The 17,376-nt window shown below is 31.3% G+C and overlaps 1 protein-coding gene across 1 annotated transcript in view; it reads right to left on the bottom strand.

Annotated features, from left to right (window-relative positions):
- The window catches only part of LOC118198069 (galanin receptor type 1-like), a 677,895-nt gene that overhangs the window by 286,609 nt on the left and 373,910 nt on the right, over window positions 1-17,376 (bottom strand). The gene's annotated exons all lie outside the window — the stretch shown is intronic.

Here is a 17,376-nt window from a genome sequence, read left to right as displayed (position 1 = left end):
TGATATTTTCACACCGAAGTTTAGAAGATATAGCATAAATGTCCTCAATATATCAACTAGATTAAACATTTCGTATCGGTGGAATTTGGATAAACTTGATGAATGTCTAAATGGTATAGCCTGCTTTTCTTACCTGAAAGTGAATACGTAAGTTATGTTCCTGTATGTATTATTCTTAAAATTTGGATTTCACCATATTTTTGTGTATAGAAATTGTGACTTTTATCTTTATTCATTTTAATTCATGACTGTTAATTTACAGATTACACATTTGGCAACACATGGAATATTATTTCTTGAATAGCATGTAAATTGTTAAGTTTGTAACACATTTATTGTTGTAGCATATTTAGAACATACCAAAATATTTGGTTTTGAATATTCATTTATCCGTATTGTTCTGCAATGGAATGTTTTGTTTCATAAAATGTTGAACGGAGAAGTTTCTAGTCCTCATGATCATCTTTCATCACAATATAGCATTTATTATACCTTTTGAAAACTTCAACAATATTTATTGCTGCTTATTTCATCGGAACATAAACTGAAAGAAATTGCTTCATCATTTCTTCAAACTTTTATTTTGCTGTACTAGGAGTTTTTAGGATCTTATCTCTCTGAAATGAATTGTTGTAGCAACTGCAAGCATCAGTGTTTTTAATTTCGGGGGTCATTGCTCAAGAGACTGTCGATAGTGACTGTCAGTTGGACATCTGCCCAGCCATTCAAGGGGCTTAACCCGAAAGAGGACGAGGATGAATGGGAGACTTCTTTTCATCGCATATTCATCTTCTTCTTTTCATTCCTTCTCAGTGTGAAATATTTGGCACTGTTGCAAAGGAAGGCACACATATAGAAACAACAGCATCTGTCAGTGTCTCCTACCGATAAGCATTCTCCAATATAGTACGCTAAAGGATTTTTAGTATATTAGGTCATTACATCCATTGAGTACTCAAAAAGAACTAATTGATTATAGACTAATTAGCTTAATTAAATCAAATGGATAATCAGCTTTGCAACATTAACAGCTTCAGTAATTAAAAAAAAATAGTAACAAGAAGCATGTGCCTCACGTAACGTCGAACTACACTGCTCACAGAGATACAGTTACTGTTGTGTTCTTAATTTCTTCACAGTTAGATGTATAGGTACATGAAATAATGCATTTCAATAAACAGTTAGACAAATAAGAGTTCGAAAGTCCAGTTACGGTTAAATTGCGACAGATTCATAATTGTAAGTTAGTCCTTACAAGGGGGATTTAGAGAAAGAGGTAAGCTACTCAATTTAACAACTTACTAGACCACCCTAAGAAATAAGGCAACTGCTGCCGGAACCACCGGAAATAACTGCTTCTTACCCCTCTGTAGAAAAACGAGCTTTCTATTGCAGCCTGCATTGCCTTGTCTCACACTACCTTTTATTCCCGTTACTTGGATGGATAGGAGCCTTAATGAATATCTGAAGGTTTTCATTTCTTCTAGTTTTAGCGTATTTTCACTGTCCCTCAAGTTTGTTTGCAAATCTTTCTTTTCACCTTTAACTAGTACTACATATATTTGAAATTTAAAAAAAAATGGGTCTTATGGGGCAAAATATGTGTATTTTCCAGAATCTGAAATTATTAAAAGTCGTAATATAGTTGTTTTACTACATACTGTCTAATTGTAATTATGACGTAAGTTCGAACGTGTCAGTTAATTCCAGGTGTAGCATTTTGAGTACCTGCTATGTGGTATAAGATTCAGCTTAGTGTAAGTATAGTAGTGATGAGCAAACTTCCTTAGGAGCGAACCAAAGAACAAAAGATAAAAAATTGGAGAGCTAATGTAATTTATTCTAAAATTAAAAAGGTTATACAAGTATTAATACGATGAATAAAACTGCAACTGCATTTTTAAAGGTTCCTTAAACTCAGGTTCGACTAATCCTGAGTAGTGATGCCAAATGCTTATAGCCAATCTATTTCTAATAAAATTCTTTTTGAGGTTCATGGTAAAAATCATTTGCTCACATATATAAGATGAAGAAAACAGCAGTTATTTTTCGGGCATGAGATAATAAATTTCGGAAAATTGAATAACGATTCATAAAACTCTAATTTTGAAACACTACGAAACAATTTGAGATGATTGTTAGATTGTAGCTCAATTAATTTAACCTTCAAATCCGGCCTCACTGCTTCACAATTTACTTTGAAAGGGGTGGAGAAAATATACAGTTCCATTTGAATTGCATTGAAGTCTGCAAATCTGCGTTCAAATTTAAAATTTCTCACGCTGCCTTCATAAATCTTAATCTTGCCTTCCTTTACTGAGGTACTGAATTTAACCACGGGATGAGACAAGGCGTTCTTATCTAGCTACACAGAAAAAGATCAAGTTCGAGTTTGAAACCTTTGAGAGGGGTCCAGGATTCGTTGATCAATACATGTTTCCTTGCATCTTGAAATTTAAATTGTTCTATATTCAGTTTGACGTTAACTCTTTTGTTCTCTAATTTCACAAGTAGTCAATATCTTCTTTTATTACACGAAACACGTTAAGTTTATAAGACTGAAGAATTTATAAAGTAGTTTGTTCAAAACAATCTTTTATTGTTACTTTACTGAAGGACTAAGATTGGGCGATAAGCCTCCGACCTGTCTTTACGGAGTCAAAATTTAACATTTGAGTAGACATGTGCAAAGACATTTGTGCAAACATGTGCACAAAACTTTAAGTTTTGTACATGGCAAACTTATGTAGTTTTGCATATGGTTTAGTATGAAATGAAACACCCCTGGAAATTTGATTGCACAAAATTCGCTTATATAACAAAAACTTTCCAAACAGTTGTACTAATTTTGTACAAAGAAAAATGAACTGACAATTGAATAAACATTTAAATAATTTTGTTTAAGTCTATCAAACTCGAACGTAAATCCTTACCTGATCATAAACTGGCATTCAGTTTGAATCAAAATCCTTTGTTACATTTTCAAACATGCAGTCATTTATAACGCTCAAAATATGTAAAAAGGTCACACCGTTGGTGGAATTCAAAGTTGATATCAGGTGAAATGGTAAATCAAAATTCTCGATTATCAGGCAGATTAGAAAGAAGAAAAAAACGGGCTGGAATTTATTATAGCCATGACAGTAAAAACGTAACATAACTTGAAATACGAATATTAGCTGTTAGCAGGGGTATAGTTGTAAAGTTACAATTTCATACATGAAATATGTTAGCAAAAAAATGCATGTAATTTCAAACAATATAAATGTTTTGAAACTTTTCAAAAATCTGAGAAGTCTTTAACTTCATAAGAATAAAAATAAACGTAAAATAAATCGTTTTGAAAAGTTATTGATCACAAGACATTAGTGTATGAATATTATTTCCTCAATTTTAGGAACAAATAATTGCACACATTCAAGTAAAAGTTTGTAATGAGCTCAAAATACGTAGAGGAGTCAAATGCAAACCATAAAAACGTAATAAACATTCCATTTTCAGGGCCGTTTTTCTGTAACTTGGCAATGAAAGTTCAGCAGGTGGCAGCATATTGAAGACAAGGGAAACGCGGCCAGAATAGAAGTTTAAAATAACTGCCCGGCTTGGGACATGCATCAATGAAAACAACGCTCTGTCACACGTTTTCTGAGCTGTGAAGGACGAAATCTATTGAAATCTATCGGCTAATAAATGTCCAGGATGGTGAGGCATGTTTATTACTGCAACAATATCATAGTGGAGTAGGAAGTCCAGAAACGGCTTGACTTCTGTGGTAGTTGCTCCCCACCAAGATCAGGCACACAATGGCGATGGGCAATTGCCGTGTGACGAAGGACGAAATAGCCGCAGATCTGAACATTAGTCATGGTTTAGCACATCATATTATTTATGACGTGCTTAAGTTTTGCGAAACGCGTACAAGGTGGGCGTTACGGCATCTCACTCTAGAACTGAAAGAGCGACGCGTTGACGTTTGCGAAGAAATTTTGGGCGCTTTGAAGAAAAAGTTAATATCTTGCAAGAATCTTTACAGTTGATGAAACGTGGGTCCACCAGCACCAACCAACCTTAAGCAAAGGGAGCAAGCAAGAAATGGAGCAATTTCTCATCATCCAGACCCAAGTTTCCGGCGCAACCATGCTGGCTCTCTTTTGGCATGAACAAGGAATTATTTTTAACACTACATGCGTAAGGGAAACACCATAACCAGTGCGTCATATTCCGATATGTTGAAAAATCATCTTGCCTGCAATCAAATCTAAATGCCTGCAATCAAATCAAAGCTAAGTGGAAGTATGCCTACAGGTATCATTTTCTAACACGACAGTTTTCGACCTCATTCTTGTGCAACAATTACAACTATCACTGACCTTCACTTTGACACTTTTCTTCATTCGCCATACTCCCCAGACCACGACCCAATTGATTACCACGTGTTTGGATCTCTTCAAAGACGCAATGGGAGGAAAGAAATTTCGTTCGGATGAAGAGGTTTACCAGGCGGTGCACAAGAGGCTGCGCACATGACCCCAAGAATGTTTTCCAGAGGAATACTTGCTCTTCTTTTGCGCTGGAGGAAATGTGTTGAATGTCAGCGAGACTATGTTAAAATATGATATATTTATATTCTACTTTTATTCATTAAGTCAATGTAAAAATGTATTTAAGGTTTTGTTTTGAATTACCCTCATATATGCAAAATGATAGAACAGCAAGTAAAAAATTTAATACCAACGCATATGCGATGTCAATCAATTTCAGGATTACAGAAATTCGTATAAGAAAAGAAAAAAAAAATTATAAAAACAGACTTTCAATTTCAAAATAAATGTTCACTTCGTAACACACTATCATTAATCAAAAAAGACTATTTTGAATGTAATTTAGAATAAAATTTCACAGGACAAAAGAACATGGGAACAGTGAAACAGCTCGTAAACTAAAACCATTTATTTTTTTATTTTTTAGTCCAAAGCCGAGCGTTTATCCAAACTAGCTATTTTTCTTAAAAGTGGATGTTGCATTAAATCTGTATAAAAATCTGAATCACTTTTCAAATTGCTATCAAAAAATATTATCACCTTGCATTATAGTTAAAGAAATTAAATAATGAAAAATCTGAATGTATTTATGTATATATGTTTCTCGTTTTGAGAAAAAACGACGGTCCCTAAAGCCATAAAATTTTGAATAACGATGTCTTCCACCCGAACATGCGCGTATGGAACGTCGAATTTTAAATTTTGAATTTGTTTTATTATTTATTTCATATTTTGTAAACTTTAACGAAATCTGATTAACAAACTCAACGATTTCAATGCAAGCAGTGACAATAATGCATGAAAAGAAAGCATTTTATTCTGCAAAGCGCGAGATTGTCTGTCGAAAGTTATAAATATATGCTGTTTTTAAATATTTTGTCATTTTGCTGTTGAATCGAATTATCTGTGGCGTAAGCGCCAATAAGATGATATTTAATAAATATAGTAAACATACCAAATGTTATAAATAAAAATACCAAAAACAGTTTGTAAATCCATTTTAGTAAGAAAACTCAACATTGGTAAGATGAACTCAGTAAAGATGGTAAAAACGGAAAAATGTATCCGAACATTTAACGGCGCATAAGGAATTCTTAATATATTCTGCTTTTGATTTTTTTTTCAGTTTTGTTACTGAATTGTATATAGCGCAATTACCGAAAAGAGTTTTGCTTTATTATAAAGCTATAAAGACAAAAAGAAACGGGTTAGCAAGAAATGGACAAGCGCAAATAGAAAACTGGTAAATTGCCAGCTCAACGAGAGCAAAAAAAAACCTTAACAAATTCTTTCCCGTTAAATCTGAAACTTTTCACATATTCTTTCCTTTCTCCTACCTCCCTTTATATTAAGAAAAGCACTTGATACATTCTAGACTTAAATTAAATATAAATATTTCGCAAAAAATTAAAGTTTGGAAGTTATTAAAGAGTAAACATGAACTCAGTGTTTACGATAATGCCGTTTGGAAAGCGAAGTACAATTTATCAATTATGAGCTTAATTAAGGATCTTAGTCTAATTTTTTATTAAATCAGTCTAAACCAAAAATAAACAAGCAACGGAAAAGACATACCGAGAGGTAAAGTATTTGTTCTTTACGCAGTTTGACTTACGTTCTAACGCTTATCAAAAATTCTTCATTAACCTGGAATGAATACATTTAAAAATAAGACAAAAAAGCCTTTATAAATCATTAAAACTTACACAAAACATACTTCTCAAAACTACTTGATCCGAAAATTTATTTTTATATAAAATTAGATAACTGTCTTATTAATTCAGATATGTTGTCTTCAAATTCTCGCACAATAATCAAAACACATTGATTAAAACCGAAAGAAAAAATATTCTGCAAAGCAATTACGGTGCTTTTTGGATTTTAGTCGGGTATTTTTTCCCTTTGCATCTAATTAATAAACGCGCGTGATTTTAAATTAATTACCTGTCTTAATATAATTTTCGATCACGAAGTTTTGAAAAAGGACGCTTCGTTGAATGTTTCTCTAGGGAAAGCTAATGACGTTAGCCAACTGTTACATAAAGTGAACAACACAGAATATAACTGGCGAAATGGTAAAGTGACATAAACACGCCCTTTAATTAGATGAATAGTGATATTCAACATGATTTTTTTCTGCTATTATAATACTAGGGAATTTTAAAAATTAATATTGAATTCTCAATGACTTTAGTTAACTAGGCTCTTGATAATAAATTGGAAAAATTCCGTACCCTTTAATTGCTTAATCTGACAAAATTATTTCCAAGAATTCGCCTTAATTATATTATTATTAATTTTCTAAAAGGAATTTTACCTTTCTTCGAAACTGGTAATAATCTCTCTAAGCAAAAAATATCACAGACTGTTTAAATTATTACCAGTTATTTATTTCAGCTTCTGTGAATCATAAAATGAACGTAATATAAAAGCATTTCAATGTGATATTTCACCCAGAATTTATTAGAAACAATTTCAAGAGCCTCTTGTATTTTTCATGGGAAGAGGTTCAGTGTTATTAAGAAAATTAGAGTGAAGAAAGCCTATCATGAAGCAATCATTATCATTTATTCTCAATTTTCGTGGCAGTTGTTTAAATATTAGAGCCATTATTTTAGTATGAAATTTTAAAATCTATATTATCGTAAATGGGACCAACTGTCTACTATAATAACTTCAGTTTTTGAGAAACTTGACATGTACAGTTTCTTTAAGAGCTTCTGTTTAAACATTTTCATGACCTTGTAGAGTTCCTCACTTTGTAAATGCTAATTTACAGTTGAAAGTGAAGAATCTTGAGAACTGATAAAGGAATAATCGCTTGAGTTCGTGTGACAAGAAACAACAAGATGGAAGAGTAAATAACCCTTTATTAATCAAATAATATTAAACAGAACTGTCTTCCACCCGAACCTTGGAGTGTACAATTAAAGCCGACACTTGGGCTTGAACGTAAGAGACTAGGAATTAAACTAAAGCTAATCTAAACTAAAGAGATATAGCCAAAGCTATCAAGATTCTAACCGAGTTGACCCTTTTACGTTAATAGACTGCGAAGTTATCAAGGGCCTAGCTTAATAATTAATAACTTACGAGAGAGTAGCCTAAAAAGGCAGACACGACCAGACAGGATACCTGGTAACTCTCTCGCTAAGACCGAAGAACTTCGCGGCTAAATACCGCTTTTCCTTATTACATATTCAGACATGAATCTAGAACTACCGAAGTAGTAAGTTGAAGTTAAGAATCGACAGGAAAAGAACTTAAAATTTAACTGTTAATAAAATTAACATAATCCTTACAACCTACCTACTGCTATTTTGAGCACATTTACACAGTGTTGACTGTTATCGCTTTTCAATCTAACGTCTATTTTGTAGCCTTTACAAAAAGCAGTTTTCTTCTTTTGACACAAAAGTGATATTTTATTCTTCATAACATGCTTTGAAAGAGGAAACATAAATTAACTGTTCCATGTTTTAGCTAAAGTTTATAAGTTTATATTTTTTCAAAGAAAAGAGCTGTAAAGAACTTATTTTGTTCTAATAAAATATTTTTATCTTGATAAACTTTTCTTTCCCTTCTGATTTCAGTTTCCTGCTAGAATGCAAAGGGAAATGACGTATATATGCAAGCTATCAATGAGTTCACAAATAGTATTTAAGTAGCAGAATTGAAGAGTTAGAAGTTTAAGTTATCTGTTCAGTGATTTAAAATAAAAATTTTGTTATAGCTTTAGTCGGCAGTTGTCCGGTTTTCAAGACATAGAGAGAATTCGCTATCTCGTCTTCAGTACTGTCTACATTTCATGCTCCCTAAACGAATATGGCTCTACCGAGTCTTTATAACAACGGAAATTTATCAAATTTGCATAATTAGCTTCAGTAGCCACAGGAGAGTATTTTATGAAAAATAGCAGTTTTTGAGTTTGCCAGTTGAAGGCTTTTGGCTGGGAAACTTCCCAGGTTCATTCGTCTTTACTGGCCTGATCAGACTGCTAATTGCATTTTTCACTGTTTTAAGAATGTTAATGAAACAACCGATTTGTAAATAAACTAAAAGAATTTTGTCCGGTTATTAAAATATTTTCAAAATGTATGAATGTAAAATTTAAAAGCATTAACAGCATTAAATAATAAGCATAAAATAAGCTATTGGTGAAGGCCTCTAAAAATTCTTGATAGACATGGGGATGTAATTTCAAAGACGTAAGGCCTTCTTTGTCACCTAAATATTGAATATGGGCACTCAACAACAACAGTTAAATACTGATACTTGTATGTAAATGTAACAATCTGCATAAAATATTTTATATAGCTAAAATAATGAAGAAGAATGATATACTATTATCTTTTATGTCAATTATAATATTAATAAGCAACACTATAAGTATAAAAATATTTTTAGGATTGTTTTTTAGTATAATAACAGTATAACTGCAATAAATGTTTTCTAGCAATCCTACAAGTAGTAAATAACATGACACAAAAATTGTAGAAAATAAAAGATTGAACCCTGCATAAAATAATACAATTTCTATAATTATTTTATTTTTTTAAAGCAAAAATTAGTTTTATTAGAAGTTTAAAAATTAAAATTCCATGAAGACAGTCATACCTACAGAATTTCTCTGTTTTTAAGTACTTACATCCCAATCCACACATATATTATCCAAAACGTGATAAAAATCATGACATACATTAAGAAAAAAATAAGAAACTTGTTTTCATATCAATAAGCAGAATATTTTAAGTTATGTCATAGAATTTTAAGGGTAATATGGATATAATTTATTTCATTATTTCCTTTGTGATAGAAATGAAAATGCATACTATAATTCTGAAAACGTTATGAGACAGAAAATTATGTATTGTTATAAATTCAATTTAATTTAATTTAAAGTTCAAGATCCTTAACATAGTCCAGCGGTTCTCAACCTTTTGAGTAACGCATACCATCTAAACAAAAATTGAAAAACTTGTTTTTGTTAACTACCACCGCAACATTTTACAAAGACTATTTTTCCGTTTCTCAATAGAAATATTGAAAATAAAATTGCCATTTGCCCAGCCTATTAGCTATGTGTATTAAATATACCCCCATAAAAAATATTAGACTAAAAATTGGTTTCTGTTTTAATTTGTGTGAAATTTGAGTCTGTTTAACAGAGCTCAATTTCTTTATGCCTAATCTTATTTTATTTAGTTTTAACCATAAATTAGGATCCACTATTAATTTTGTTCCGTATTTATTTTTCAAATATAACAAGGAAGAAAATCCTTCTTCACACAAATAGGTTCTGCAAAAAGTTAATAAAATTTTACTAGCTTTATTTGAAATGCCTTTACATTTTTTTTTCGCTCAGCCAAAAGTTAACAAGTGTGTTATTTTTGAAATCTTCAGTTCGAGATCAATCACAGGAAATTTCTATCAATTGTACGTTTTCGTCACGAGATTTTTTAATTTAATAGTTAAAAATACTTCGTTTCTTTGTGTATCACCTAATGAGAATCGCTGCTTTAGGTTTTCAGGAAATTTCAGTAGAGTTCATCTTATTAATATGGTTTATTTATTTTTCATGCATACATTATATCATTTGGGGCTTTCTGAGCAAAATAGTTCATGATTTATTACAATTACGGAATTAAGGATTCATTATAGTTATTGAAATGCTTCTGAAAATTGCTCTGATAATTTCTTAGATTAAAAAAGTAAATGTAATAACCCAAGTTATCCTAATTACTTTAAACATTGCTTAAAAGTTTTTATTTACACCTGATAATCAGCATTTACTTTCGTAACATTAATACAGATGTGATACTAAACGAAATCAAAATAATATATTTAAGATGTCGACAAATTCATTTCAGTTGGATAAACAGAATACAAGGTGAGCACGAAAAGAGTTCTTAATTTCAAAATGCTATATAATTAATAGTTATAAGGATATTTTGATGAAAATTTGTTCAAAGCTGAGTTAACTAAATATATTTTAAAATTTTACTTTAAAGAATCGCTAGTTCTGACTTAGACAGAAGGCACTGACAATCAAAATGGCGTTTACTTTGCAGCAAAGAAGCTTGAAGAGACATTAGGTATATTTTTGGAAGCAGGAAAGATAAAAAATAGCAACTGCCTTCGCCTGGAATCGAACCACGGACCTCTGGAATACCGGCCCAACGTGCAGAACCACTACACCACGAAGGCACCCTAGGAACGCGGAAGAAATACCTTATATACTCCCTCTTTTTAAAGAGCGACTGGGGATTTTAGGGGACCCAATCGCCAAATTCTGGGTGTGGAGAGTCATCACCCACAATCCTTTTAGTTCGGGCGCCACTGTAGAGACATAAGGTATTTATGAGAAGCAGGCAAGATGAAAAAATGAGCAACCACCTTCGCCGAGAATCGAACCACGGACCTCTGGAATACCGGCTCAGCGTGCAGAACCACTACACCACGAAGGCACGCTAGGAAGACGGGAGAAATACCTTACAAGCTGATGCGAGCTAGAACTTTTCGAAACAAACAGTTTGCGATCTGTATACAGCAAATTATATATACCGATCAATATACCGAAATTAACCACGAGTGACTTTTTCCCTTGAGGTCTCGTGAAGGACAAAGTCTACGTAGCCCACAACCCTGAATGATCTACAGAAGAGGTTCTCAAACTTTACAAGTTTGTACCAAATAAATATGAAACAAAAATATATGCACCACCGTAAAAACATTTCGCAATTAAAAATCAGTGCATCCTTAATGGAGTATATATAATCAAAGATCAAAAACCCTTTAAATTTTTATTATTTAATTTTATTCGTAAATTAAACTTTTACATTACAATAAAATATAAATAAGTATACCACGAGTATATATATATAACAATTGTGATAAATAGTGAGTAATAATACATATATTAAGCAAATAATATAGTGCACAAAGCAAAGAAGATACCTGAGACACACGGCCTGCATCGACAAGATACGTTTAAAATTATATACATTCTATATTTTTAACATTTTAGGTATTACAAGATTTAGAAAAATGGTGAATTTTGTGAAATTTAGCCTGTTTTTTTTTTTTTTTTTTTTTTTTTTTGGAAACGTCATCATTTTGACATTAAAGTTAGAGCCGTAAAAGTCAAAAACTTAAAAATTATATGTGTTTCTGAATAATAAAGATTAAAAACAAAATGTTAAAAGGGGGTCTATTTTACCTTCATTTAGAATATTCATTAAATTCTTTTCTTTAAAAATTGTACCACTAAAAATATTGTAATGTACCACCAGTGGTACATGTACCACAGTTTGAGAACTGCTGATCTACAGCATTACGTCATCATCTGCAAGGCGTTTAACTGAAACTAGATCACGGTGTCGCTACTTGTCGCGTAACAGGTGATGTATTTGTTTGATTTTGAGTGCTTGTGATCCTAATCAGTATCACCAGGCACTTCCTGAGCTTATGTAACTATAGAAAAATGCTCGACAGATTATTAGTTATATCCTTTTGAAATTAGGGATTATTTTTGTGCTCACCCTGTCTTTTTGTTAAGGTTTGCAATATTTCTTATTTTATCTTTTGTTACGCGTTTGTAAAATAAATATACTTAAAAAGATGCCTCATGCAATGGCAATTCTTTATTTCTGCAGATTTTCCAAAGAATAGTTATGCAGCTGGTACCATTTTTTAATCATAATCCTCAACAAGGAGTGAGAACAGTTTAGCAGCATTTTTACATTTAAGTTGCTGCAGGTTTATTTCGTTTACATAAGAGTAAATCACACACGTTTCTACGCAGGAAATATCCAAGAGGTGAAGCTTTTCAATTTAATATTACAGGTTCTATCAAGCATCAAATTGCTATACTTGTATTAAAATTTCAAGAAGAATGCTAAAGTTTTAAAATTATTATCTTATGGTTTAGAGCATACAGAAATATGTTCATTCTTCTAATGCTGAGAGTTTACATGAATTTGCAAACTGACAGAGTAGCAACCTGCTATCCATTGCTGAAACCATGTGCTATTTGAAAAATAAAGCATTGAAACACATTCTGCTTGCCGCATGTGCTTTATTAAAGTTGGGTGATGTCCCAAAACGTAAATTATTCCTGTATCAAAAGACAAGAAAACTTAATCCATTAATTCTAAGGAAATAGTATTTTAGAAATGGATTTTCATAGAATCATCCTTTTGCGAAACAGAGTGAACATATGTTTCGTTTCCATCAACTTTCAATGAAGAGATCTGGAAAAATGTCTGCTGCACGAAATTGATACATTAAATCCATGATTAAAGGGTTGAAATACTATGAGATATATTTCTTGGATAAAACGATGTTATTTATCATAGTATTTAGACATACATTGGATAAAATTACTAAATTCTCAGGCATGTCACATATATTCAAGAACATAATAAAAAAATTACTTTAATGATTTTAGACGCTAAAATTTCGGCATCTTTTCTCGAATTATCCTAATTCAATTAACCGATCCCTCAAAGCAAGTTGAAAATGACATTAAAAATTGAAAAGTTTGAAATTAAATATCTCGGTAAATTTTGTCTCGGTAAATTTGATACAAATTTAGTGCATTTTTAATTTTTCATAACGCCTTTAAAACATTCTTAAACACAAGTATAGGAACCTCGTGACCACATTAAACGTTAGATTTCGTTATTTGTCCAAAATTATTTTTTTTAAATTTGCCATTGACAAAGGAGGAATATTTCCATGATTTAAAACACTTCTGTATGTGGAAGTGTATGACTATGATCAACGATTGCGAATATAAAGGCCAAGTAAGGACTTTTAAGCCGGTATTCCCATATTGGCACCCACCTTTGGTCCAGCCGATTATAATAGAAAATAGAGATACGCAACTAGATGTTATTACAATCCCATGTATGAAATTTCAATGTGCTGAGAACAAACGCTTTTTATTATGCGGAATACATACATACACAGGGAAAAAAAAAAAAAAAAAAAAAAGGTGGGTTGTTATTCTATATCTCTCCTTCTACTGGGCCGACTGACGAAATTCAAATTGTGTTTTTCATGTCTCGAAAGCGCGAATTAGGATATATATTAGATTTATATATGTAATTATTTTAACATAGGTATTTTGACAGAAAATCGGACTTTTTCTGAAATGACATGCCAGTTTTTTTTTCATATTTCCATTCTACAATTGAAATTATGCGTAAATATTAAATTTTGTAAAATTTGGTGCGGAATTTATGGAGAAATCCAAAATTTATCTTGGCGCATTTTTTCAGTTCCAGCGAAGAATAATTTACTTTGCGAACTTCTTAATTTATAGCAACATATTTTCCTTTCCTGTTTTGCATTGCAGATGAATGGTAAAAAATCATCTTTTATACTTTCAAATCATTTTAACTAAGTGCGTAAACCACATTTTGTGTTATTATCGCTCAAAAAAAAAAAAAAAAAAATAAGATGCCAAATTTCAAAACGTGCCAGTATATAATTTCTTGTATATCTTAGAAAATTTTGAATAAAAAAAAAAAAAAAAAAACTTTAATTTTATGTAGGTGTACCTAGAAATGCATCTTCTTTAAGTCGATGTTAAAAATTTTATAGGTTATAATACAAAATGTTTTACAAAAAATTTATAAAAATTATTTTAAAATATGAATTTTGAAAACAAATGTTGAAACATATGCGAATTATATTTGCATATAGCCTAAATTTTAAATTCTGGAAGAAGGAATCAAGTAAGTTTAATAAAAAAAGAGATATTAATAAATATATGCAATTCAATTAACTTTGAGAAGCTAAAATTTTGAGAGCTAATTTTGTAAAAACTGCATGTGCGAGTTTTACAAGACATGGCAGTTTGGCATTATTTAAATCGTAGAATCGAAATATGGAGAAATATTGGCATGTTATTTCAGAAAAAGTCCGATTTTGTGTCAAAATACCTATGTTAGAATGATACTATATATAAATCTAATATATATCCTAAGTCGCGCTTTCGGGACATGAAAAAAGCAAGTTGAATTTCGGCAATCGGCTCAATAGAATAGGAAATATAGAACTCCCCCTCTTTTGAGGGGCAGTGTACGTACAGACGTCACAAAAAAAAAAAAAAAAAAACTATTTTACAATCCGTTTTGGAACAGAGCCCTTTATTCTGTCTTGCATTCTGTCTGTACAAATAACCAAAATGGATATTTCTGTTGAAATCAGGTAACGGAAAATTTTCTCATTTACAAAATGTCCTTTACTTCGTATAAAGAAGTAAAAGCTCGTCAGCTGTCTCAGTCTGTGCATTCACCGGAATGCAATGTAAGTTTTAGACCGTTGTTGTAAATGATCTCAATTTATAAATGTCCCATAAACTATAATTATATTAAAAGGCAATTAAAGTATAAATTAAAAAATAATTTCTACAGCCGTTTGTATTTTGTAGTGTTAATTTTGGTTTCAGTAAGTACCAACTTAATAAACCATTCCAAAGGTCCCAAATAATCTCTCGTTAACAAAATAGTTAATAATTTTGATTCATGCTTGATTAATACGCATTAACCTAAAAAAATGAATTTTTTTGCAAGATACATATTATTTATTAAACAATAAAGACTGACGGGTACATTTAGTTGCATTGTTTTAAAGAGATGATAAAAATATTACAATTTGTTACAAAACATCTACTTCGTTAATGATTACTTGAGGTGATACTTCCCGGAGTGTCAGTTGGTTCATGAGGTAAGAACTCTTCGTAGTCAAGTTATCTTCAACGAAGCAAATTTTCTATGAGTTAAAGATTAGATTCTGTAATGCATTAGTCTGTTTAAAAAATATTACAGTTATTGATTGGATTACCAATTTAGATTACATCTATTTAAACTGTAATATCTTACGTGGTTTGTGGAATATTCAATTTTGCATTACTTGCACTTCTTTTATCACACCAACTAAAGTTTACAAATGTTTTTTTACATAGAACGCAACCCTCTTTAATGTCTCAAAAGGAGACCTTTTACAATCGCAACCCTTAGTATCCCGGAGTTATATAGTATGCCTTAATATAGTTAACTTAAAAACCTTGTTCAGAATTTTGTTTCGCAAATTTGAATCTCAAATTAAATTCCTGCGATATTCTCACTTTTTAAGGAAGAATAAAGAAGTACTTATTACAGACATACCTTATGCACTTAAGGACATTTGTCGGAAATGAGCTGAATGTCTTCTAGAGTAGGAAACATTTGTTGAAGATGTTGAATCTAGTATGCTCACTTGGACTGTAATCCTAATTTTTGAATATTAGACGTTTTCCTTTTTCAGATACACTATGCTATCCTTTTGCTTGTACGAAGAAGACTGTCTTATATTTACCTGCTTCTATTGTGGAGGATTATGGGTCGGTAAGTCTAGGGTCAGAGATTGGAAACCAAAATGTTCCCTTGATACAGTAAATACAATAAAAAATAGTACAAGCTGAAAACATTTTAATTCTAATACAACACTGTATATGTTACGATCCAGTTCCCCTTAGGATGTGTTCCATGAAGATAACCGTGCCTCTTAGACAGATAGCCCTCAAAAGCTTAGCAGTAATCAACCAACGAAACCAAACTAATCGAAAACTGAAGTGGAGTTTCAGGTTCTCAACTAAACCATTTTCATGTAACATTGAAGAGACGTTGTTTGCTACGTTATTTTGCTATACATGTTTTTCTTTAAAATCTGCAACAATTTTATGTTAAGCCTATTAGCTTAAAACGTTGTTTCGCAGAAATAAAAAAATAAGTAAGGTAGATATACACAAACATAAATTAATAAAAGATGAAATATCTCTATATACAAACATAAATTAATAAAAATATCTGAAAGCTTTCAGGTTTTATATTAAACCCAAATGGGCGGGGTTTTTTTATTTACAGACACACACACACGTTTCGAGAGCATGTGGGCTAACACCAGTTTGGGCTAAAATATTTAAAAACAGCATATCTTTAGAATTTCCGTAATGGCATTTACAGTAAATGAAAATTACTTTTACCTAAGGTGACCTATTTTCCTCTTACAATGACGTTATTAAATCCAAAGGCGTAAAATTAAAATATAGGTACTGAATAAGTATTTTAAAATATAGATATTAACATTTCAGTATAATAAATACTAAGGCAAACAAAAGCGGTGTAAAAAAGAGTTTAGGAGTTACTACAGTAAATCCATTTAGAAATTTCAAATATTGACTGAAATTTATATCCTGTACTTCACGCTTGAAAATAACTTTTACAGAAATGGTTTGAAAAATGTACTTTCACTCAAAGTGACAATCCTTCAAAATGGTTGTTCATTTTCGTTCGAGAAACAAAGAAAGTATTCCTCTTTTGATGTCACAGGAGAATAAAACTCTGAAGATGAGAAACCGTTCGTTTTTATCTCCAAGTTTCATATAGTCTTTTATTGTGTTTAAAAAGTAAACAAAAGTTTACTTTTGCCATTTATTAAAGGTTCTTCTTACTAAAATTTATAATCTAGTAGCTACTAAAATTTAAGTTATTGGTATGATGCTCCCTCTTTGCTCTGAGTCTTGGGTATCTTTGTAATCAAGACGCAAGAGAAACACGCCAACGTGGAAAATAAAACAGGAAAATCGACAACCTTGTATTTAGCGCAAATTTTGTAAAATCCCAATCGATTTCGAGAGCAAAACGGGTTCCCCTTCATCAGGAGCAAAAAATTCAAAGCAGCAGTTTTTTTTTTTTTTTTTTTTTTTTTTTTTTTTTTTTTTTCTCCTGATGAAGGGGGACCCGTTTTGCCCTCGAAATCGATTGGAATTTTACAAAATCTACAC

Source organism: Stegodyphus dumicola, chromosome 2 (genome assembly GCF_044657685.1).
Source record: "Stegodyphus dumicola isolate Sdum_Otavi_A_Nest chromosome 2, ASM4465768v1".
In the NCBI taxonomy this organism is placed as follows: Eukaryota; Metazoa; Arthropoda; class Arachnida; order Araneae; family Eresidae; genus Stegodyphus; species Stegodyphus dumicola.
Note: the sequence above shows the minus strand (reverse complement) of the source record. Positions and strands in the feature narration are given on the sequence as shown.